General features: G+C 37.1%; 1 protein-coding gene and 1 pseudogene across 1 annotated transcript in view; one reads left to right on the forward strand and one right to left on the reverse strand.

Annotated features, from left to right (window-relative positions):
• ZSWIM5 (zinc finger SWIM-type containing 5) overlaps positions 1–25,273 on the reverse strand; it is a 217,976-nt gene that overhangs the window by 90,577 nt on the left and 102,126 nt on the right. The window lies entirely within an intron of this gene.
• LOC123387331 lies at positions 18,744–18,956 on the forward strand (annotated as a pseudogene).

The following is a 25,273-nucleotide window of genomic DNA, read 5'->3' on the forward strand; positions in this document are numbered from 1 at the left end:
AATGTTGACGATCAATTTAGATTCCACAATAGGTCAAGCTGAATAACTGAGAAACTTTCTACAAAATATTTTTTTAAAGCTAGTCAAGCATGACTCTCTAGAGGCTTTAGCTAAGACCCATGATGCTCTCGAGAACATGTTTATTTGAACTTGGTAAATCTTTTGTCTCCACTGGTATAGTTCATGCTCCAGACCTAGGCCCATCTGAAAGGCAGAAGTCTGTCCGTGGCTCTCTGGAAGTTTCCTTGCTGTGAGTTCCTTTTTCCTTTCATGTATCTTAGAATGTAAATTGAAAGCCAGTTTCACATGTTTGTTCCTCTTGCCTTATTGTAATATAGTAACATTTTTCAACCTTTAATTACTCCTGAGAATAAAACTATGTAGAATAGGTTCAATATAGTGTTTCTTTCACCTTGCAAACCTAACTGCCATAAACCTGTCCATCAATTTCTTTCACCTTGCAAACCTAACTGCCATAAACATGTCCATTGATTTGTAGAAGCCTCAAAATCTCTACTGAATCCAACATGTATTTATGGAATAGCCACTGTATGCTGAGTTTTTACTTTTTAACTCTTTTATTCGGACATTTTCAAACAAATAATTAGACAGAGCTTAGTATAATGAGACCCCATGTTTCCTTCACTCAGCTTCAATAATTTTCAAGAGACATACACTGGTTAATCTTCACCCTTTCCCAACTCCTTCTCTAGCCTCTCCAATAGATTATTTTGAAGTAAATCCCAGAAATAAAATTTCATTGCTGTATACCTCTGTATACCTATCTAAAGATAAGAATTTAAAATTAATAATAATTCCTCAAAATCAAAAATCCAGTGTTCAGATTGCCATTAGTAATATTTTAAAAAGCCCCCAAAACAACAAACAAACAAAAACAGGAGGTTTATTCAAATCAGGATACAAAGTCCAGCCATTACATTTGGTTGATTTGTCTCTTAAGCTCTAAGTTCCTCTCCTGCCTCCACCCCCTATTATTTACTGAAAAATAGTAAGGTAGCTCTAAATGCACTTGACCAGATTCAGGTTTTCTGGTAAAATTACTTCACAGGCTGTATTGCATATTTTCTAATACATCACATCAGGAGATACATAATGCCTGATGGTTTTTCTTTTTGTGCTTTTAGGATTGGTCAGTGTGTTCAAGTGTTGTTAGCCTGATTCGTCCATTTTAATTTTTTTATAAACATATAATGTATTTTTATCCCCAGGGGTACAGGTCTGTGAATCTCCAGGTTTACACACTTCACAGCACTCACAATTGATTCATTCATTTTTAAGTTCCCTATAAACTTTCTACCTAAAATAGTTTTACAGTCATTGATGATCACTGCCTCAATCAATTATTTCATTTAGAATGGCTCTATTTTTTTATTTCAATTTTGACTCTCTTACCTTCTCTGGCTCCTAACACCCTCATTTGTAAAATGAGGAAAGAATCGTGTAAAGTGCCCAATTCAGCATTTAGAACACGGTAGGCTTTTAACAAAAAAAGTGACAGAAATGACAAACACAAAAACTGCTTAAAATTCATGGGAAAAACAACTACTTTATAGAACATCATCTTTGTGATGATCCATCAATCACATTTTCCTAAAATGCAAAAAGAAAATGCATATATTATGAAACCATCCAGCTTATCAATATTCAAATGTGCAAGAACTACTGGCTTTTTTTTTTTTTTTTTTTTTTTTTTTTTTTTTTTAAAGATTTTATTTATTTATTTGACAGAGAGAAATCACAAGTAGATGGAGAGGCAGGCAGAGAGAGAGAGAGAGGAAGAAGCAGGCTCCCCGCTGAGCAGAGAGCCCGATGCGGGACTCGATCCCAGGACCCTGAGATCATGACCTGAGCCGAAGGCAGCGGCTTAACCCACTGAGCCACCCAGGCGCCCCGAACTACTGGCTTTTAAAAACAGTCTCTTTTGTCAATTATAAGTCTTGAAATGATTAAGATAATGGATGGGCTGGTGGGAAAAGGCATAGGCAGACACACAGGAAAGCAATCAATGTATGTTTGCTTCAATAGTGGCTCCAGCAGGCCATAATGATCCAAGTCCCAGTACTTCCTTCCTTCATACAGCATATCTTTTTGATGCAAAGCCATCAGGGACAGTGGGTATGGTGGAGACCTAGCTTTTTGAAGGAAAGAGGCCATCAGGCAGGTGTTCCCCTGATGGCCCTATCACTTCATACAGGAGAAACAAAAACAAAAACAAAGAAACCTCAAGTGCTTTAACACAAGCAAGCCCTGAAAATGTACCAAATACTTTTAAGGAGTTCTGTTTCGTTTTGCAAACATTACATCCCCACCTCGACCCATCCCTAAATCATAAAGTGAGCTTTGCCTTGAGAAAAGAGAGACTTCATTTCAACTTTCTGTTCTAGGCCTGAGATAGCCTCCACACATAGTCTTCACATTGTTTAGAAATTTAACAATAAAATTGAATCACAGTCCCTTCTCCATTACATATCACAATGGCTCTGACATCTGTTTCCAGGAAAACCTCTGGCCTTCTATGAACACCTCCTATGAAGTAAGCCCCTACCAGCATGTTATCCTAATAGTATGCCATGTTTTCCTTGCCTCCAACATGCTCCAATTACTACTGAGGAATGGGGCAAGACTCAAACACTGTGCAGAAATGGCCTCATAGGCTCCTAACAACCAAATAATTTGCACGTGGTCCTTGCTAGAGCCTGCCATGCTTAAATGTGCAGCAAGAGCTCTAAGAACCTCATGATTCGCCAGGAATAACCCATGAATGGCTCATGGATTAAGAGTTCTTATTCTCCTGCCTTATAAACTAAATAATGACCCAGAGGAAATGGAAATGTCTGAAATTGTTTACTTAGTAATTTTCTTTGCCCAGAATCAAGGTGGGAGAATTCAGGGCATGGGCTGGACCCCAACTTGGACTAATCAGAAAGTACCAAAGATCAGTTTTGCACTTGTGGGAAATATAAATAAAATTTTCCTTCCCCAAGTAAGAAAATCCTATGTTCTTCATGGCTTAGCTCAAATATCACCTTCATATGAAATTCTACCTGCTGCCCTTATCCTGATTCAGTCATATTAAATGAAGATGCTTTAACATTTATGCTTATGGAGCTAGCTTATAATCTTGTTCACAAGAGAGAGATTTTACCCAGAATTAGATAATAAGAGAGACTCATTTCACAGATGAAGAACGGGGCCAGAAAAGTTACACAATTTGACCCTAATTCATTGAGTGATTACAGTCACGAAAACAGAATTTAAAATGACCATAAATTCACATTCTGAAACATCTTGGGCTTTAAAAACTATAAAAAATAAATTGGTAAAAGTCTCCTTTAAGTTAATATACTTCCTAAATACAGCCAAATTGCTTCTTTTATCAAAAAAGAAAATAATTTTAATTATATTTTTTGGCACTTACCGTATGCTAGACACTAAGACCTCTTGTAAGCACTATTTCATTTAATTCTAACCACAATGTTATGTGTTTAGCACTATTATTACCTCCATTTTTTTTAGGCAAAAAAACTGAGGCTTAGGGTAGTTCATTTGCCTAGGTTTACAGAACCAGTAAGTGGCAGAGTTAAGAACTGAACCTAGGTAGTCTGGCTTCTGAGTCTAAGCTCCTAAGAACTATATTTTACTTATTTTAGAATGTTGCCCAAACATCAACCTTATATTCCTAGTTCAGGAAAATCAGAGTAATGTTTGGTATTGCCTCTTAATTTTTTTTTTTTAACTAAGACACTGCAAAATCATCCTAATTCAATTTTCATCTTTTGTTTACATATAGTCAGCTACTATGATAATTATCAAACTGATAGAAAATGGAATTTGAGCAAAGTTTTATAGAATAAATAAGAATTAATTAGATGAAAGAATAGTGGTAAAGAGTACTCCAGATGGCAAAAAAGCATATACACAGAGGTGCTGAGGCAGGAGGAAGAAAAAGGCTATGCTAAGGCTAGTAGTACTAAGGATGAGAGGAAGATGGAATATTAAAAAAACAGAAGAGAAGACTAGCACATTCTCACTTTCTCATCCGTAATTCTCCACTCAAATGATACCTATTTCAGGAAGTCTTTGCTGATCCCTGATCTCTTTGGAGAATTAAGTGTTATTTCATTAGCTCTCATTTTTAAATCAGTGCTATCTCTCTTATAGCCCTTGACATCAGTGTAATTAACAGATTGTATATTTGTCTTTTCTTTTTAGATTGTAAACTCCTTGAAAGCAGGGGTTATGTCTTTTTCATCTTTATATTTTCATCTCAGGCCCACTAAGGGCATACACACGGCATACTACTAAGGCTTAGTAAGTGTTTGTTGATATGTGAATGAATAAATGAACACTAAATTGAATCTTTGATTTACATATCCATATCCATGATTAATAGAGAATTAAGCATGTTTATAAAATTATATTGATAAATTCATAAATTTTATAATTTATTACAATTATAAATTATATATAATTTATTATAAAATTGCATTTATAAATTTATAAATATATATTTATATAAAAATATATAATTTATTATAATTATAATTTATAAAATTATATTTGTAAATTTATAAAATTTATAAAAATCATAAAAAGCATGCTTATAAAATTATAAATTATAAAATGATAAAATTCCTGATTTTATGATTAAAGTGAAATCAGTGAAGAATTAAACAATTTTACTGGGATGCTGAGCATAGTAACAATAATTTTTACATAATGCTAAAAATAGTAAAGCTCCAATATTATTTTCCATAATTCATATTTATAGTCCAAATGGATAGCTTTTATGCTTCTGCCAATTCTTAACCCAAAATATAAAATATGAGCAGTTTTATTAGCTAACAATTACTGGATACTTACTGTGTATCAGTGTTCTAGTTACTTTCCATGTATTAACTAAATCCTCAAAACAACCCTAAAAGATAGGTTCATTTATTATCCTCTTTGCAGATGAAGAAACTGAGGCTCAGACAAGGAAACTTGTCTAAAATCACACAGCCTCTAAGAGGTAGGGTCGGGATTTGAACACAGGTAGTCTGGCTTTAAAGCTTTTAACTACTATAATACATGTGCTTTTAACTACTACATACATCAATATGACTATGCAGTTTAAATTATATATACAAAACTTTATAAAAGTTATCAGCAAGTACAATTCTACAAAGATACACTGATGATAAGTCAGTAAACTCTGTTTCCCTGTTTCCTGGGCAATTGTTCAAGGCAACTAAAACTGACAAGTGGTCTGCAATGCTTTCACAGTTGGAATGAAGATGGACTCGTGAACTCATCTATACAAGACAATGTTTCTGCACAGTGAGTGAATTATCTGCTGAGAGTTCTAAAGGAAAACACTTCTCAGTACAGCCCTCTGACACCACTCAAAGTCTTTGTGTTTTTGAGTGCAAGAAAGGCTCTAGTAAAGCCTGGGCAATTAAAACCACTTTGCTCATTGCTCTTTTGATTCACAAGATCCGTGAGCAGGTGCTAATGCATGAAAATGAATGTAGTTTCAGCCAATGGCAGAGAAAAGGAGAGCTGTGGTTTATAAAAAGAATAAATTTTCTTATAGTCATTTTGAGTATGTATATATAAACTACGAAGCTCCTTTGAATGACAATACTTTCCTCTTGAATAAATGTGGTTTTGTTGAAACTGTATAGTGTAAATTAGACCTTCTCACTTAATTCCTGTCTCCTGGATGCCCATAACAATGTATCAGCAGCCACTCTTTCTCCTTTCTGTGATCTAACAAAACGGTAGCCACAAGAAGGCTTAAAACAGTGAAAGTGACATCCTCAAAATAACTACTTTCCTTTCCAGAAAGTCTTATTCAAAAGCTGGATAACTACTGCCAAACCAAGAGCACTGGGATGGCTTTGTGGACACATATTAGGATATAAGGAGCTCAGGAATCTGGGTACTTGAGTTCTAATTCCAGTATTCAATTCCTCTGCCTCAGTTTCTTAATGACGCAAATGGACATAGTAATACTTACATGCCTGTCAGACTCATGTGAAAGTAACTTGTAAAGAACACATTTCCCAGAGATATCATTCAATAGCAATCCCAACTGGCCAGGACCAGGGCCTACATAAGTTCACAAGAAGCAGATGGCACCTGCACACTGGGTGAGGGTGCGAGAGACTGCAAAGTGAGGAGCAGTATTGTTATTCAGGAATACAAATGATGACGCCCAGTTACTCTGAGAGCTACTTGGTTTGTTTGTATTAGAGAGGTCAGTCTAAGCTTCTTGGAGCAGCTGAGTAAGCTGGGGGGCCCTTCTTGTGGCCATCTGCTCCCCTCCCAGACTCCTCCCGCAAATCAAGAGGTTTTTCTTATATTAACCTCTGAAGAGCAGCCACAGGCCTTCTCAGCACCAGCTTCAGCAGGCAATGGCCTCTGCTCTCCATCTGTGCCAGCAACCAAAGTTAAAGAACAATGAGGCTTCCCAAACCCAAGTATTCATTCACTTACAGATATAACTCTTCTATTACCTATTTTCCAGTATTCTTTTACTTGGATCTTTATAAGGGGATTAGGTATATAGTTTAGATGACTGAGTTATTTTTCTTCTGTTATTTTAGAAAAAATTTATGTAGAAAAAATAAAATGGCAAGAATCTCTCTGGAAAATTCACTTAAAAATCTAATATGCATAAAATATAATCAATTTAAAAATAGTAATTTCATTTCTCCCTGAACCATTCTCTGGAGTTTAAGACTTAGAGCACAAGTTGTCTTGTACATTGATGGATAACCAATCTATACAGAACTACAGATCTGATGCCTGCTCCTCAGTTCAGAGATTTGAACACAGACTGAGAAAAAAAATACCACACTCCTTAAGCACTAGTCAGCAGAAACAATGTGCATACATACAAGGTACACATGTTGCCAAAATGGATGTTACAGCCTAACAACAGGGGCACCTGGGTGGCTTGTCATTAAGCATCTGCCTTTGGCTCAGGTCAGCATCCCAGGGTCCTGGGATCGAGCCCCACACCAGGCTGCCTGCTCAATGGGGAGTCTGCTTCTCCCTCTCTCACTGCCCCCTGCTTGTGTTCCCTCTCTCACTGTCTCTGTGTCAAATAAATAAATAAAATCTTAAAAAAAAAAAAACCACGTAATTGTAAAATGACTTCAGAAAATACCCTATTCCAGTTAGTAGACTACATCAATGGGAGGAAATAAAAACTAAATAATAAACTGTTTTTCAGAGGAAAAGGACACACATAGCTATTTTTGATTAACCATGGTATTGTGTGATCCAATGTTAATTTTTAAGAGTCCTCAAAATAGCATTCATTTTAAAACATTAAAATATTACCCAGATAACCTTTTTCCTAGAAGAAAAAGATTTCCTGGCTACTTCTCCAAGACTGTGTATACTGACTTGAGTCAGCAGACTATTTGAAATTATACTTCAATGAGTTAATATATATATTAGTGTCTGTGTACCATGTTATTAGGATTCTGACTACAACTGTGGCTAGCTCTCTCATTCCAATATCTAAAGAACCCTCATTTAAAGCAAAGTCTAACCTCAAATGGGCTAAAGAAAAATGCTATATTTATGCTTCTGCATAAATATCAAATGAACTGTAATCAAATTCTTATAGCAATCAAAAGACTCATTTTCAGGCAATCTTAATCCTCATCTTTTCTTAACTCCATGACATTTTATTTCCAACATGGCCTTTTTAATATGGAGATAAATGCATATTCCACATAATATTCTTTATTTAAAGGTTTCATACACTAGTAAGAACGCCATTCCTAACATTTACAGCATTTTGGACAAGGCCTCATATTACCCTCTAGCTTTATTCTTTTGTTCTGTCTGGCAACTTGACCTGTGTGGGGCAGCAAGAATGTCAAAACAAATTCAATTAGGACAATGCTTTTCATTTTGTTTAGAAACTGGAGCAAAACCATTTTTCCACATTCTAGAGTAACCTGATTCCATACAAACACCAATCAAATAGAAGACATTCTCATTATATCTTCAGTCAGGGTTCTAAATGTATCCACATCATCCCCTGGATCTGAGTAGTTCTTCAGAGGAAAAATTTCTAGGGTCAGCAACTCTTCTGAATCAAAATTACATTCTTACTGTACCATTCCATTAATTGGCCAGCAACTCCTTGTGCACACTGTTCTTATATGGCTTTTAACTTCTTTGCTCCTCTAACCCCAAAGGCAGGGGATAAATATGCTAAACAGAATATTTCTCACCTTGTATACATCCTGTTTAGAAAGACTCCCTGAAAATCTTTAGATTATCTAAACTGAATTATATATTTATAGGTTCTCATGCTGTGTGATATAATTATTTTTCTCTTCTTTAAATTGACTTAAAATTTGTGTATAAAACAAAAGTCATGGGAAGCTTGGGTGGCTCAGTCGGTTAAGCTGCTGCCTTCAGCTCAGGTCATGATCCCAGGGTCCTGGGATCGAGTCCCCCATCAGGCACTTTGCTCACCAGGGAGCCTGCTTCTTTCTCCACTTCTGCCTGCCACTCTGCCTGCTTGTGTGTGTGTGCATTCTCTCTCTGATAAATAAAGAAAATATTAAAAAAAAATAGTCATCAACTGAACCAAAGCTCAATTTATCCTGGCCTGGTCTCAGAATTACAGCAGACTAGAACTCAGGAAAAAAAAAAAAAAAAAAATATATATATATATATATATATATATATATATATGAAAGACAAGCTTCCTTCTGTCAGTCCTAAAAAGCAAACTTGCTTTTTGAGTAGCCTGTAGGAAAAAACAGCTATGACGCTTTCTCCCATATAATCCAGATCTAGATTGAGGAGTTCTTCTGTGGTCATGTAGGGATTCTCAAGATCAAGAATGCTGGTGAAGAAGGCTGTTTTTATAGGTAAAAAAGTGCAGTGTCCTGAAGGGGGAACAGAAATACTCTTACTGGAGAGGTTGCTTAAAGATAAAAATCTACAAAGTCCATATAGTTGAGAGCCAAAGATGTTGCTTTCTTTGTCTCAAAGATCTAAGACATGGGGCACCTGGGTGGCTCAGTCAGTTAAGCGTCTGCCTTTGGCTCAGGTCATGATCCCGGGGTCCTAGAATCAAACCCTACACCAGGCTGTCGTCTAAGCAGGGAGCCGACTTTTCCCTCTCCCTCTGCCTGCTGCTCCTGTGCTTGTGCTCGCTCTCTCAAATAAATAAATAAAATCTTAAAAAACAAACAAATCTAGGACCACACAGTGGAATCCCAGTCTCTGCACCAAAACATTATGTCAGGTAAAATATTTTTTTTTCTGATGCAAAATTAGAGGGAAAAAGAACAATAATCAGGCTATTATCTAAGGAAATGGTGTTAAAATTTAATGATCAATTGAGAAAATGAACACTGAAATGGATACACCACAGTGAATCCTTTCTCTCATTTTTTGTACTGTGCTGGAGAACAAAAAGTGATTTTCAACTTCAGAATGAATATAATATCCCAACCGCAATTCTAAGTGATAGAATCACTGACTAATTCATTTATCATACATAATTTAAGCCTTTACTGTGTATTAGATACTAAGCTAAATATCAAGGATACTAAATGGAGAAGGAGCAGTGTCTACTGGGAGAGACAGATAAGTAAACACTGATAGTTGAGGAAATAAATGTTATAACAAAGATTAGCAAGTGGTATTATAGGAGGACAGAGCCAAGAACACCTAGTTCAGGCTGAGGGTCTGCAGGTCAGGAAAGACTTCTGGCAAGTAGCGATATTTGAGTTAAATTTTGAAAGGTGAGTAGGAGGTGAACAAAAAATCTACATTATGAGACATGTAATATGAGAGGTGCGATACAGGGAGATGAAAACACAGGTGAAACAACCAATCTAAGCCGAAGAAGGAGCCAGAAGTAGGGAAAGGAGGCAGAATGTCACAAGCAAAAGCAAGGCCTTGCAGCATGTAGTACAATATGACATGCAATAGAGTATAGTGATTGTATTAGTTTCCTATTGCTACTGTAACAAATTACTACAAATTTGGTGGTTTAAAACAACACTGTAACAAATTACTACAAATTTGGTGGTTTAAAACAACAGGAATGACAGTTCCAAAAGTTGGAAGTCCAAAATGGCTTTGGGCTAAAATTAAAGTGCTGGCAAGTCTGCACTCCTTCAAGAGATTCTAAGGGACAATCCATTTCCTTGCTTTATTCAGCAGTTATTATATTTTTTCCCAAAGATTTTATTTATTTATTTGAGAGAGAGCGCAAGAGAGAGAGAGAGAGCACAAGCAGCGGGGAGGGGCAAAGGGGGAGAGAGAAGCAGATTCCCCACTGAGCAGGGAGCCGAACAAGGGGCTAGACACGGGGTTCGATCCCAGGACCCTATGACCTGAGCCAAAGGCAGACACTTAACGAACAAGGCCACCCAGGCACCCCTATCCAACTTTAAGTGCTCACCTGTATTCCTTGGCTTGTGGCCCTTTCCCATTTAGCACTAATAATGGCTAAATCTCCACTGTATCAATCTGACACTGAAACTCATTTATCTCTCTTTCACTTATAAAGACCCTTGCAGTTGCATTGGGACCATCTGAATAATCCAGGATAATCTTGCTATGTCAAGGTCAGCTGATTAGTAAATTCCCGCTGCTACATTAATTCTTCCTTGCCATTGTTTTTTTTTTTCCTTTAAAGATGAATTTATTTATTTATTACTTATTTACTTACTTACTTGTGCACACAAGCAGTGGGGGAGCGGCAGGCAGACAGAGAAGAAGGCTCTATGACGAGCTAGGAGACTGGTTGGCACTCAATCCCAGAACCCTGGAATCATGACCTGAGCCGAAGGCAGATGCTTAATTGAATGAGCCACCCAAGCATCCCTCCTCCTTGCCACTGTTAACATAACTTTGTCACAGGTTCCAGGGATCAGTATGTGGACATCTCTGGCTAACATAGTGATTTAGAGTGCACATGCTGGTATCACACTGCTTGGATTCATATTTACCATCTTATTTAATAGTTGTGTGACCTTGAAGAAGTAACATAACTTCTCTGTACCTCAGTTTCCTTATCTGTAAAATGGAATAATAATAACTACCTCATTCTGTTGCAGTGAGGAATAAATAATTTAATATGTGTGTGAGTGGGTAAAGGGTTAACAAAATTCTTTCCCTTTCTTCATGAGACTCTGGCCTTTTGTGGTTTTTTTTGTTTTTGTTTCTTTGACTTTGGCCTTTGATTAAATTTTTATTTTTTTAATTTAATTTTATTTTTTGATTAAATTTTTAACTATGTTTCCCTGAAAACCTGATAAAGGTAAAATGTCAACTATATTCTTTTTTTTTTTTAAAGATTTTATTTATTTATTTGTCAGAGAGAGAGGGAGAGAGAGCAAGCACAGGCAGACAGAATGGCAGGCAGAGACAGAGGGAGAAGCAGGCTCCCTGCCGAGCAAGGAGCCCGATGTGGGACTCGATCCCAGGACGCCGGGATCATGACCCAAACCGAAGGCAGCTGCTTAACCAACAGAGCCACCCAGGCATCCCTGTCAACTATATTCTTAAGCAGTGTTATGTTAAAAATAACACCTGACTGGTAATAATGGGAAGAAGTGTAAATACCAGTTGTAAGCCAAATCTTCAGGCTGCCCTGAGTGTTGATGACTCATGTAACTTGGCACGACCCTTTTGGGGACTCTGGATACTATGCCTATATAATTGCTATAAGAGATATTGACTCCTGTGAGACATAAGCCCATTAAGTCAGGGCAACTCCTACACATGTCCAATGTGGATCTCATTTCTTTATACCTGAGAATCACCTAGGGGAAATGGAGGCAAAGAGTAGTTCCTGAGCAGTTGCACAGATGACTCTATGAACTGCTACAAGCTCTCACTGAAGAAGAATGCCTGATGTCTTGCTAACAATCTTTGGTTCCTGTTCTGTCTATTTCCTTTTCTTTTTTTATTGTGTTAAAATACACATAACATAAAATTTACCATCACATTAACTTTTAAAATTAATTTTAAAATTAGCATATATTATTTGCCCCAGAGATACAGGTCTGACCATCACAGTAATTTTTTTTTAAAGATTTTATTTATTTATTTGACAGAGAGAGATCACAAGTAGGCAGAGAGGCAGACAGAGAGAGAGAGAGGAGGAAGCAGGCTCCCCGCTGAGCAGAGAGCCCAACGCGGGACTCAATCCCAGGATCCCGAGATCACGACCCAAGCCGAAGGCAGTGGCTTAACCCACTGAGCCACCCAGGCGCCCCATCACAGTAATTTTTAAGTGTGCAATCCGGTGGTATTAAACACATTCATATTGTTGTGCAGCCAACACCACGAGCCATCCCCATAACTCATTTCATCTTGTAAAACTGAAAGAATATGCATATTAAACAATAACTCCCCATTCTTTCCTCCTCTACTCCCTGGCAACCACATCCTAACTTCCTGTTTCTGTAATTTTAACTACTCTAATTACCTCATATAAGTGGGATCATACAATGTTTGTCTTTTTGTCATTGGCTTACTTCACTTAGTGTAATGTCCTCAAGGTTTATGCATGTTGTAGTTTATTACAGAAATTCTTTCCTTTTAAAGGCTGAATAATATTCTATTATATATACATATCAGATGCTGCTTACCCATTCATTTATCAGTGGACACGTGGGTTACTTCCATGTTTTAGCTTTGTGAATAATGCTGCTATGAACATGGGTACAATTTCTTTGAAGGCTTTTAGTTCTTTAAGGCACATAACCACAAGTGGAATATCTGGGTCATATGGTCATTTTATTTTTAATTTTTTGAGGAAACTCCTCACTGTTTTTCATAGTGACTATACCATTTTACATTCCTACAAACAGTGCACAGGCTTCCAATTTCTCCACATCCTTCTCAACACTTGTTTTCTGGTTTTTTGATTATAGGCATTCTAATAAATATGAGTTGGTTTCTCATTATCATTTTGACATGCATTTCCTTAGTGATTAGTAAGGTTGAGTATCTTTTATGTACTTATTGGACATTTATTTATCTTTTTGGGAGAAATGTCTATTAAAGTCCTAAGACCATTTTTGAATCAAATTCTTTGGTTTTGTAGTTGACATGCAAGAGTTCTTTACATATTTTGCATATTAATATCTTACTAGATTTATGATTTGCAAATATTTTCAGCCATTCTATGGGTTAACTTCTTACTCTGTAGACAGTATCTTTGATGTACAAAAATTTTTAGTTTTCATGACATCCAATTTCTTTTGTTACCTCTGCCTTTGGCATCATATCTAAGAAATCATGTCAAATCCAATGTTATAAAGATTCGTCCTGTGCTGTCTTCTAAGAGTTTTATTGTTTTAAATCTTACATTTAGGTTCTTGATTCTTTTGAGATAATTTTTGCATATGGTGTCAGGTAAGAGTCTAATAACTTCATTTTTTTGCATGGGAATATCCAGTTTTCCCAGAACCACCTGTTAAAAAGACTATCCCTTCCCCATTGTGTGGTCTTGGTACTTTTGTCCAAAATCACTTGGTGGTGGTGGTGGGGGGGATGAATATATATATATATATGCATGCAAGGGCCTATTTCAGGGCTTTCTGTTCCACTCCAACTAATCTATATGTCTGTCTTTATGCTAGTACCACATGGTTTGTTTTTTTTTTTAAAGATTTTATTTATTTATTTGACAGACAGAGATCACAAGTAGGCAGAGAGGCAGGCAGAGAGAGAGAGGAGGAAGCAGGCTCCCCGCTGAGCAGAGAGCCCGATGTGGGGCTCGATCCCAGGACTCTGAGATCATCACCTGAGTTGAAGGCAGAGGCTTTAACCCACTGAGCCACCCAGGCGCCCCCACATGGTTTTGATTACTGTAGTTTTACAGCAGATTTTAAAATGTCCTATTTAATTTTGAGTAGACTACTGTCAAGTGTGGCCTACTACATAGTCTTGTGAGCCTGAATGTTTAATTGAACCTAAGAAGACACCTTTCCCTGCCGGGTGTGGCAAAGTGTTAAGCTCTTAGGAAGGTGTTGTTACACAGTATGTGCTATATTAACTGTTAGCTATTCCTATTACATATAAATTGCATACAAGAAGGGCTGGCACAATCCTAACATTTATTGGAAAAATACTGGTATTAGTATCAGTATCACCACCACCTCCACCTCCACTACCACTATGATGGCGGCCTATAGAGAGCACTGCAAGTAATCCTGTATGGCTGAAAGGTACAGTATAAAGAAGATAATGGTAGATATGTGCCTGAAGATGTAGGAAGGCTTGAGATTATAAGGAAACAGATAAAGAGCTCTAATTCTTTTTTTAAAACAAGAAAAAATCATTAACATTATTTTAAATAAGGTAATATCATGATTAGATTCTATATCTTAGAAAGATCATTCTGATAGGAATGTGGAGAATGGATTGAATGAGAGAGGCTGGAACAGAAGCACAGAGATTAGCTAGGAGGCTGTTAAAGTTATTCATAGGAGAGAAATGACGGTGACAAGTAGGATAGTTTCAAGTAATTTCAAAGACTACTTTTTGCTGGCAATACACACCACAACACACACACACACACACCTCTAAAAGTCTTCTAGGTTCCAGATCTACATTTCCAACTACATGCTGGACATCTCCTAAGGAAGTCACTTAAACTTAACATGTTCCAAACTGAACTCATCAATCTTCCCCTAAAAATTATGCTCCTCCTGATTTCCCAGACCCTATTAAGGAAAACATCCTGGTCATTCAATGTTGAACCTTCTCTAAAAATGGTTCTATAATCATTTATTCACTCAGCAAAGCAAGCAATCAAATAACATCTTTGAATTAAGTGCTAATATTGAAGATTATTATAAAGACACAGCCCCTGACTATTTTATAATCTGAAGAGAAAGAGAGACATGTAAATAGGTAGTTATGATACGTGATGGGCAAAGAACTCCTGTGATAGAACTGAGTAAAACTTATAGAAAAATATCAGACTTATAGAAAAATAGCAAAAAGCCTGGGTGGCTCAGCTGGTTAAGCATCTGCCTTCAGCTCAGGTCATGATCCCAGAGTCCTGGGTATTGGGCTCCAACCCCCATCAGGCTCCTTGCTCAGCAGGACGCCTGCTTCTCCCTCTCCTTTCTCTCACCCCATCCTGCCCCGGCCCTGGCAGCTCATGCTGTCTCTCTCTTTTAAATAAATAACATCTTTAAAAAATAATAATATAAAAATCAAGTAAAATATTAAAAGAAGAAAAATAACAAAGAGAATGGCAAATACAATTTGCATGCTATGTCCTATTTCATTCTTACCCCTGCTTTTTAGTTCAGGATCTCATTCCTACAATGGTCTATAAGCTAGTCTCTTTTCACCAAACTAACCAACACTCAGGCACAAGTAGAAGTAGCTAGGGTATAATGAAGAATACATTACACTTTAAATAAAAATATATAAATCTGGGTCCTGACACTCATTAGCTGGGTTATCTTAGGCGAGCTCAAATCAGAGAGCTGGTCTTTACATCACATCATCATCCTCTTTAAGGATATTAATCTGTTTACTTGTATTCTATATTTTGTATCTATTTACTGGATTACAATGAGGCTTAAATAGAGTGAAAGTGTAATATCTTCCTGACCTTTCTGTTGGGGAGAAAACCCAACCAAAGAGGTAAAAGATCTGTACTCTGAAAACTATAAAATGCTTATGAAAGAAATTCAGGAAGACCCAAAGAAATGGGAGAACATTCCATGTTCATGGATTAGAAGAACAAATATTGTCAATACTATAGTACCCAAATACTGTTAATACTATACTACCCAAAGCATTTTACAGATTTAACAGAATCCCTATCAAAGTAACACCAGCATTTTTCACAGAGCTGATACAAACAATTCTAAAATTTGTATGGAACCAGAAAAGACTCCAAATAGCCAAAGTAGTGTTGCAAAAGAAAACTAAAGCTGGAAGCATCACAATTCCAGACTTCTAGCTGTATTATGAAGCTGTAATCATCAAGACAGTATGGTACTGGCATAAGAACAGACATATACATCAATGGAACAGAACAGATAACCCAGAAATGGACCCTCAACCCTGTGGTCAACTAATCTTTGACAAAGCGGAAAGAATATCCAATAGAAAAAAAGACAGTCTCTTTCAACAAATAGTGTCAGGAAAACTGGACAGCAACATGCAGAAGACTGAAGCTGGACCACCTTCTTACTCTATATACAAAAGTAAATTCAAAATGGATGAAAAACCTAAATGTCAGACAGGAAAACATCAAAATCCTAGACTAGAACACAGGCAGCAGCCTCTTTTACCTCAGCCACAGCAACTTTTTACTAGACTTGTCTCCAGAGGCAAGGGAAACAAAAGCAAAAATGAACTATTGGGATAAAAAGCTAGATAAAAAGCTTAATCAAGATAAAAAGCTTCTGCATAGCAAAGTAAGCAATCAACAAAACTAAAATGGGAGACTGACAGAATGGGAGAAGGTATTTGCAAATGACATATCAGATAAAGGGCTAGTATCCAAAATCTATAAAGAACTTATCAAACTCAAGATCCAAAAAATAAATAACCCAGTTAAGAAATTGGCAGAAGACATGAGCAGACATTTCTCCAAAGAAGACATACAAATGGCTAAGAGCCACATGAAAAAATGCTCAACATCACTCATCATCAGGGAAATACAAATCAAAACTACAATGATACCACTTCACACCTGTCAGAATGGCTAAAATTAACAACACAGAATAAATGAATACATAAATAGAATTAACAACACAAAATAACAGATGTTGGTGAGGATGCAGAGAAATGGGGTTGTTGGTGGGAATGCAAGCAGTGCAGCCACTCTGGAAAACAGTATGGAGGTTCTTCAGAATGTTAAAAAGAGACTACCTTATGACCCAGGAAATGGCACAACTAGGTATTTATAGAAAGGATACAAAAATACTGATTCAAATGGGCACATACACCCCTATGTTTATAGCAGCAATGTCCACAATAGTCGACCTATGGAAAGAGCCCAAATATCTATCAACGGATGAATGAATGGGTAAAGAAGATGTGATATCTGTATATCGATATTGATATCTATGATATATATATATATAGATAGATAGATAGATAGAGATATATATCAATATCAATATATAGATATATATTTATCTGTGTAATGGAATACTATACAGCCATCAAAAGCCCCAAATCTTGCCATTTGCAACTATGTGGATGGAACTGGAGGGTATCAGGCTAAGTGAAGTAAGTCAGAGAAAGAAATACCATATGATTTCACTCTTATGTGGAATTTCAGAAACAAAACTGATGAACATATGGGAAGGGAAGGAAAAATTAATTGGATAAAAACAGAGAAGAAGACAAACCATAAGAGACTCTTAACTATAGACCACAAACTGAGGGCTGCTGGAGGGGAAGTTAGTAGGGGGATGTGGTAATAGAGTGATGGGCAATAAGAAGGGCACTTGATGTAATGAGCATTGGATGTTAAACGCAACTGATGAGGGCACAGAAAACCTGCTTCTCCCTCTCCTATTCCCCCTGCTTGTATTCCCGCTCTTGCTGTCTCTCTGTGTCAAATAAATAAAATCTTAAAAAAAAAAAAAAAGCAACTGATGAAACACTACATTTGACCCCAAAATTAATTGTATGCTATTAATAGTATGCTAACTTGAATTTAAATAAAACTAAAAAAAATTTGGGAACCTGGGTGGCTCAGTCGGTTAAGCATCTGCCTTTGGCTCAGGTCATGATCCCAGAGTCCTGGGATCAAGTCCAGTATCAGGCTCCTTGCTCATCAGGGAGCCTGCTTCTCCCTCTGCCTGCTGCTCCCCCTGCTTGTGCTCTGTCTTTCTGTGTCAAATAAATAAATAAAATCTTTAAAAAAAAATTTTTTTTAAATAATAAAAAAATTTAAAAACCCACCCAGGCCAATTTTTTAAATGAGGGGGGGAAAACTGAACATACTTCACAAAGGAAGATATACAACTGATTAATGAACTGATTAAAAGTGTTCAACAACTTTAATCACTATAGAAATGTAAGTTAAAACCAAAATGAGATACCATTACATATGTACTGAAATGGCTAAAATTTAAAAGAACGATACCACCAAATGTTGGCCAAAAAGTGGAGCAACCAGAACTTTCATATACTGCTAGTGAGAATCCCATAAATCAGGTGATGAATTCCAAAATCACACAATCATTTACATATAGGTACACTTTGACACAAAAATGCCATCCCTGGGGCACCTGGGTGGCTCAGTGAGTTAAAGCCTCTGCCTTCGGCTCAGGTCATGATCCCAGGGTCCTAGGATCGAGCCCCCCACATTGGGCTTTCTCAGCAGGGAGCCTGCCTGCCTCCTCCTCTCTCTGCTTGCCTCTCTGCCTACTTGTAATCTCTGTCTGCCAAATAAATAAAAATCTTTAAAAAACTAAAAAAAATATTTAAAAAAAATGCCACCCCTATGTATTTAGCTGAGAGAAATGGAAAAAAAAAAAGCCCACACAAAGTCTTACAAAGAATATTTATAACAGATGTAGTCACAATAGCAAAAAATTGGAAAAACTCAAATATTATTCAAAGAAGAGTGGACAAAGTGGTATATTCATACAATGAAATACTACTGTATGCATTAAAAAGTAATGAACTACTGGACGAATTCCATTTGGAGGCATCTTTGAGCTCACTGAGTAGACACCAAGAGCAAAGCTCAACCTCCCAAGTTGAAAAAATTTATGGACAAGAAATTATCATTGAAATGAAATGGTGGCAGACATGTCCAAGGAATATTGTGGGGGTTCGATCTGTTTATGAATCTTGTGATAGATGAATGTGTGGAGAGAGCAACTAGTGGGCAATAGAACAATATTGGAATGGTGGTAATATGAGGAAATAGTATCATGTTAGAAGCCCTGGAATGAGTATAAACAATGGGCGTGTTCATCAGAAGAAAGCAACTGCTTCCACATGTCCCCTTCTCCATAGTGCCTGTTTCACTACAAATATAAAAATCAGGTCGTGTGCATTTTCATATTGAACTTTTTTGTTAAACAAACTTTTATAATAGTCCAAAAAATAAAAAGGAATGAACTACTGATACACCTAATAATACAATGACTCTCATAACCATAATGCCCAGCATAGATATATACTAAAAATAATCTCACTTATATGATATTCTCCAACAGGAAAACCACTCTAAGGTGGAAAATATTAAAAGTGTGGTTACCTCTTGCAGGTTGGGGATTGCCACAAGAAGCTGCCTGAAATAAATTTTTGGAGAAAATGCTCTATATCATGTAATTGTGGATTACGCTACAGTATTACAGTATTACAATACTTAGCAACATAGATGAACATCATAAATGTAATGTTGAATAAAATATATCAGATAAAAATATACTTAATTCATGATTATATGAAGTTAAGAAACATGCAACTTTAAGGTATAGTATTTAGAGATATATACTTAAGAGGAACAAGAAAGAAAAGCAAGAATTAGATTACCATCAAGTTCGGGCAGTAGTTATATTTGCAAGGAGGACACACACAGTGATTGTGATGCAGCATGAATAAGTGTTAAAGGGTGTTGGCATTGGTCTATTTCTTGTTCTGGAGGTGGTTAAGTGAGTGGTTTGCTTTGTAATAAAACACTGAGTTATACAAAATAAAGCCATGGTAAAAATAGCACGTTTTAACTAAAAAGTGGATAGAAGCTAATTTTCCAGGTTTCTCTATTACAATTTTATTTTCAATTTGTAAAACTGCAAATTATTATTTTTTTACAAGAAGTCTAGTATTGCTAAATTCAATCACCATTTCTCAGTCCTTATCTTACATTTCACACAGTTAACAACTCCTACATCTTTGATACTATCTTCATTGGCTTCCAGGACAACACACTGTCTTGGTTTTCATTTTATCTTACTGGACTCCCCTTTTTTAGTTTTCTTTGTTGGCTCCTCTTCCTATTGCCATTTCTCAAGCTCAGAATACCCCAGGGCTCAGTCCTTGATCCTTTTCTATACTACTTAACTCCCTTTGTTATTTCAACTGGTGCCTTTGCTTTATTTTTTTTTATTTATTTTTTATTTTTTATAAACATATATTTTTATCCCCAGGGGTACAGGTCTGTGAATCACCAGGTTTACACACTTCACAGCACTCACCAAAGCACATACCCTCCCCAATGTCCAGGTGCCTTTGCTTTAAATAACATCTTTATGCCAATGAACCTCAAATTTAGATCTCAGATAAAGATCTCTCTTCCAAAAACCAGACTCACACATCCAACTCCCCCCAAGTGTTTATAAAAACACTTGGAGGTCTTGATAAATATCTCAAACTTAACAAACCCCAAACCTGTTTCACCTGTAGCCTTCCCCATCTCATCCTTTCAGTTGCTCAGACCCCAAACCATGCAATCATCCTTGATTCCATATCCTATATCCAATCCATCAGGAAATTGTACTTGCCCTACTTATAAAATACTTCCAAAACAATTTCTCAACATTTCCACTATTTCAACTCTGGTCCAAGCGTGAATTATTTCACTAACAGATATACCTGCTCTCTTTCTACTCCTTCTTCTATCTATTCTCCACACAGCAGTCAGAGTGAGCTTTTAAAAATCTGTCGGATCTTGACACTCCTCTACTCAATACTTCCAGTGGTTTCCCATTTCATTCAAAGCTGAGAGTCTTAGAATGGCCTAAATAGGCTATGCATTGGCTCCCACTTACTTCCCTGCCTTCTTTTTCTTATTACTCTGTCCCTTACAGTTTTTGCTGCTCTTCAGATATACCAGGCAGAGTCCAACCTTAGAGCTTCTGGTCTAGCTGTTTCTTCCCGCCTTTAAGTAAGTCTCAGTAGATCTCCCTAAGGTCTACCCAGATCACCCCATTAAATACTGAAACTGTTCTATCTCCCTACTGCCATTCCTGCATTCTAAATTCCTTCAAACCCTATTCTCTCATTCCCCTTTTCAATAACACTTACTAACACATTATGTAATGTATTTGCTTATTATGTTTATCATTGCTTTCTTTTGCTACAGTAAAAGCTCAGTGATCTTTGCTTTGCTCATTGATGTATCTCATGTGCCTAGAATGTTTCGCATTCAGTTAGTACTTATGAAATGTAAAATGATTATTACTGTTTATGTTAAGCTCATGGCACCCTTATCATTAATATCATCAGCCAAAAGCACATGCATCTGATTGAATCCTGAATCAATCATCCTAGTGAAGAGGTCGTGTATTGAGTCAGCGAGGCCTCTCATGTACCTTCATGTGGAGCTAAGAGAGTGGTCAAACCTACCTGAATCACATGAAATGATTTCCTCACAAGAACAAAGGACAGCATTTCCAAAAGAGGTAAGGGAAAGTATGCTGGACAGGCAAAGAGCACAACTGGAGGGAAGTATAAAGTAGTAGTTAAGGGTGATTAAGGGACAGACTCTGGAATAAGGAAGGCTAAATTGTATTTATTCCATGCTACTTGCTAGCTGTGAGACCCTAAGCAAATTATTTATGCTTCTGTTGCTTCAGTTTCTTCACTTGTAAAACAGGGATAAGTAATAATTATCTCACAGAGTTGTAATACGTATTAAAACAGTTTTAATGCATATAAAAACACTTAGAGGAGGGCCTAGCTTATAGTAAGCATTACAGAAATGTTAGCTATTGTTGTTGTTTCTGTTATTATTATTAATTGAGGCAAAGTATTCCTCATTATTGCAATTGTATCACAGCACTTAACACTTGGTGAGACACAACAAAGAATAAGAACTGCAGGGTGGCTTGCTTCACTCATCTTTTTTTTTTTAAGAATTTAGTTATTTATTTGACAGAGAGAGAGATCACAAGTAGGCAGAGAGAGAGGGGGAAGCAGGCTCCCTGCTCAGTAAAGAGCCCGAAGTGGGGCTCGATCCCAGGAACCTGGGATCACAACCTGAGCAGAGAGCCCGATGTGATCTGAGGCTTGATTCCAGGACCCTGGGGATCATGACCTGAGCTGAAGGCAGAGGCTTAACCCACTGAACCACCCAGGCGCCCCTTAAATTCGTCATCTTATCAAGGTGCTTTGCTTAATCATCTATACATCCACTAAGTGCTTATGCTGTGCCTGGCACTTGGCCAGCCAGTTCAGCCTTTAAGGAGGGCACAGTCTACTGTGGGGAAATAAAAGCAATCAAGAGTTATAGGTGCTATTTTAGTTCCATTCTTCCTACAATTTCTCATCTTTCTATTCTAAAACCCAATTTAATACTAAGCCCTTAAAAGTCAGAGATGTCTTCTACTTTATATCATTATTAAGCATTTTCTAAAACATTTAAGTAGCCTCTATACCCAATGTGGGGCTTGAACTCATGACCCCCAAACCTCATGACTGACTAAGCCAGCCAGGCACCCCAAGCATTCTCTAAATTTTTAATAATCATCATAATTCTAGGCCTAGTGGCAGCTCTTGACCAAGAGCCTTAATGAAGCACCTCATTTCTGCGGCAGCAGATGACTAGTTGGCCAATTCCATTTTTGGCCTATGATCAATTGCTACACTGACTTTTTATTTACTTTAACTTGTTTTCTGCATAACCTGTGGAACGCACCAGGATCAACTCTGAGGTAAAAGGAGAGGACTAGGGCTCTTGAAATTGTATGATGATGGATAAACCTCATAATATTTCACTCAGACACTCATGCATCACTATATCACCGTTTGAAATGCCAGACTAAATGAATGAAATAGTTGGTTGCCTTTTATCTGATTACATTTAAAAAGTTCTCTGTCATTGGAAATAATAAAGAAAATACGACCACCTATTTTATTCATTTTAATCATCCATTTGCATGCAAGATCCCATGGAAAGTATTAAAAATATAGTAATGAGTAAGGTATAATCCCTAACATTGATCTCAGTATCTAATAGTTGAAGGGGGTACACCTATAAAGATTATTGAATCACATGATAAGGTTCATTTTTTCATTCATTCATTCATTCATTCATTCATTCATTTAAATTACATTATTGACTGCCTAATCTGTGCCAGGCACCATGGGAATATAACTGTAAAGAAGACAGAAACAACTTCTACTCTTATGGAGCATAAAAATTAGTAGTAGCAGTGATGCCGATGGAGTTGGTAGAGACAACCTCCAAGATTTCTTCTAAATATGGGGTTCTTTTGTTTCTCCACAAATCAAGATGTGATATATGACATGTCAAGCTGGAGACTAAACTGATGGCTGTGACCCACAGCCATTGGGAAGAGGTTAGGAAGTATATAGAAAAGGAAAGGGGGGGGGGAGGCAAGGCAGAAATAAAAGAAGGGGACTAATATAATAAACACTTGCAAAGTTATTTTTCTTTTCATCTTATAAATAAAATATTTGAAGTTTATAGAGATTAAAGAACTTTCCTGGGGTCCTTACTAACTTTACTAACTTTACAGTTAGTAAAAAGCAGAGCCAGAATGTGAACTTAGCAGGTTAGCACTGTTTCTTCTTCATCTTGCAAATACAAAAAAAAAAAAAAAATACTAAAGGAGGAAAGAAGGACATTAGGGAAAGCAGGCTAGAGGGAGCTCTGGATGATAAATGGCCATTCAGAAGTAGAATGAAACTCAAGCTCTTGTTAAAGAACTGGCATGCTGCCCATCAAATAGATTCTACTCTGGGTCTCAATTAAGGCAGCTTTATTCTTGTTCAGCCAGATTTACTCCAACTTAAGACCAGTCTCAATTTAGCTTCCTCCTATCTGTGACCAAAATTTACTAATCTTTCCCCACCTTAGCTAACAATTTATTTGATTAGGATAAAAAAAAAATCAGAATACTTCATTTAAGAAAATCAATGACCACATCCAAGTTCCCCAAATAGGCTTTTTTTTTTTTTAAGATTTTAATTATTTATTTGACAGATAGAGATCACAAGTAGGCAGAGAGGCAGGCAGAGAGAGAGGAAGGGAAGCAGGCTCCCTGCTGAGCAGAGAGCCAGATGGGGGGCTCGATCCCAGGATCCTGACACCATGACCTGAGCTGAAGGCAGAGGCTTAACCCACTGTGCCACGCAGGCGCCCCCCCCAAATAGGCTGTTTTGCTGAAAACCATTACTAAGAGTTTCAAGAATGTGGTGCTTGTCAAAATGCATATTTCTAAGCTCCATTCCACATACAGTCTCATTGGCTACAATGGCCTATAATCTGCATTTTAAATAAGCCTATCAGGTGGTTCTAATACAAAGTAAAATATACCAAATATTGGGACTCTAAAGGAATGATTATAAAACCATGTTATCATCTGATTGATCCAGTATTTTCTCAGAAAACCACATATCTTAATGGGACAGCACATCCTTACAATAGAGATAAAATGGAGCACTTGATAAGGTAAAAAAAATAGTAAGAGCTCCCTTATATTGAGTGCCCTTCAAGAGGACACCTTTTATATATTTTTTTACAACAACTTCATGATAATTAATGTCATTTTTCACATTAATAACTTGAGGCTCAGAGAAGTTAACTCTTTTTTAAAAATGCTATTTATTTATTTGACACAGAGAGAGTGCACACAAGCAGAGGGAGTAGCAGAGGAAGAAGCAGGCTTCCCACTGTGCAGGGAGCCCAATGTGGGGCTTGTTCCCAGGACCCTGGGATCACAACCTGAGCCAAAGGCAGATGCCCAACTGACTGAGCCACCCAGGTGCCCTGAGAAGTTAACTCCTTAATTTCACTTAGGAAGTGACTTTCCTACATAATTCATTAGTAGTAGAGCTTGGATCAAACCTGAAGCAACTTTTCAAAATTCTGCAAAGGAATCTCTTCTTTCAGAGCCCTGGAAACCATAACCCTGTGATTTCCCCACAACTCTGTGCCTCTAACCAAATACACAACATATATAGTGGGAAGGAACAATAGAAAAGACAAAAGGGGTAATAGCTAGAAAGCACAATTTTTTTTTAAAGATTCTGTTTATTTATTTGATAGACAGAGATCACAAGTAGGCAGAGAGGCAGATAGAGAGGGGGAAGCAGGTTCCCTGCTCAGCAGAGATCCCAGGATCCTGGGATCATTACCTGAGCCAAAGGCAGAGGCTTTAACCCACTGAGCCACCCAGATGCCCCTAGAAAGCACAATTATTAAAATTTTAAGATTTCAGAGGAAAAGTTGAGATATGGATATGGAAGTGGGTGGCTGAAATGGAATGAATTAGAGGTGAAAGTAGGTGGTGTCTAAGAC

The sequence above is a fragment of the Mustela putorius genome, unplaced genomic scaffold, assembly GCF_011764305.1.
Source record: "Mustela putorius furo isolate JIRA1106 unplaced genomic scaffold, ASM1176430v1.1 tig00003853_pilon_pilon_pilon, whole genome shotgun sequence".
In the NCBI taxonomy this organism is placed as follows: domain Eukaryota; kingdom Metazoa; phylum Chordata; class Mammalia; order Carnivora; family Mustelidae; genus Mustela; species Mustela putorius.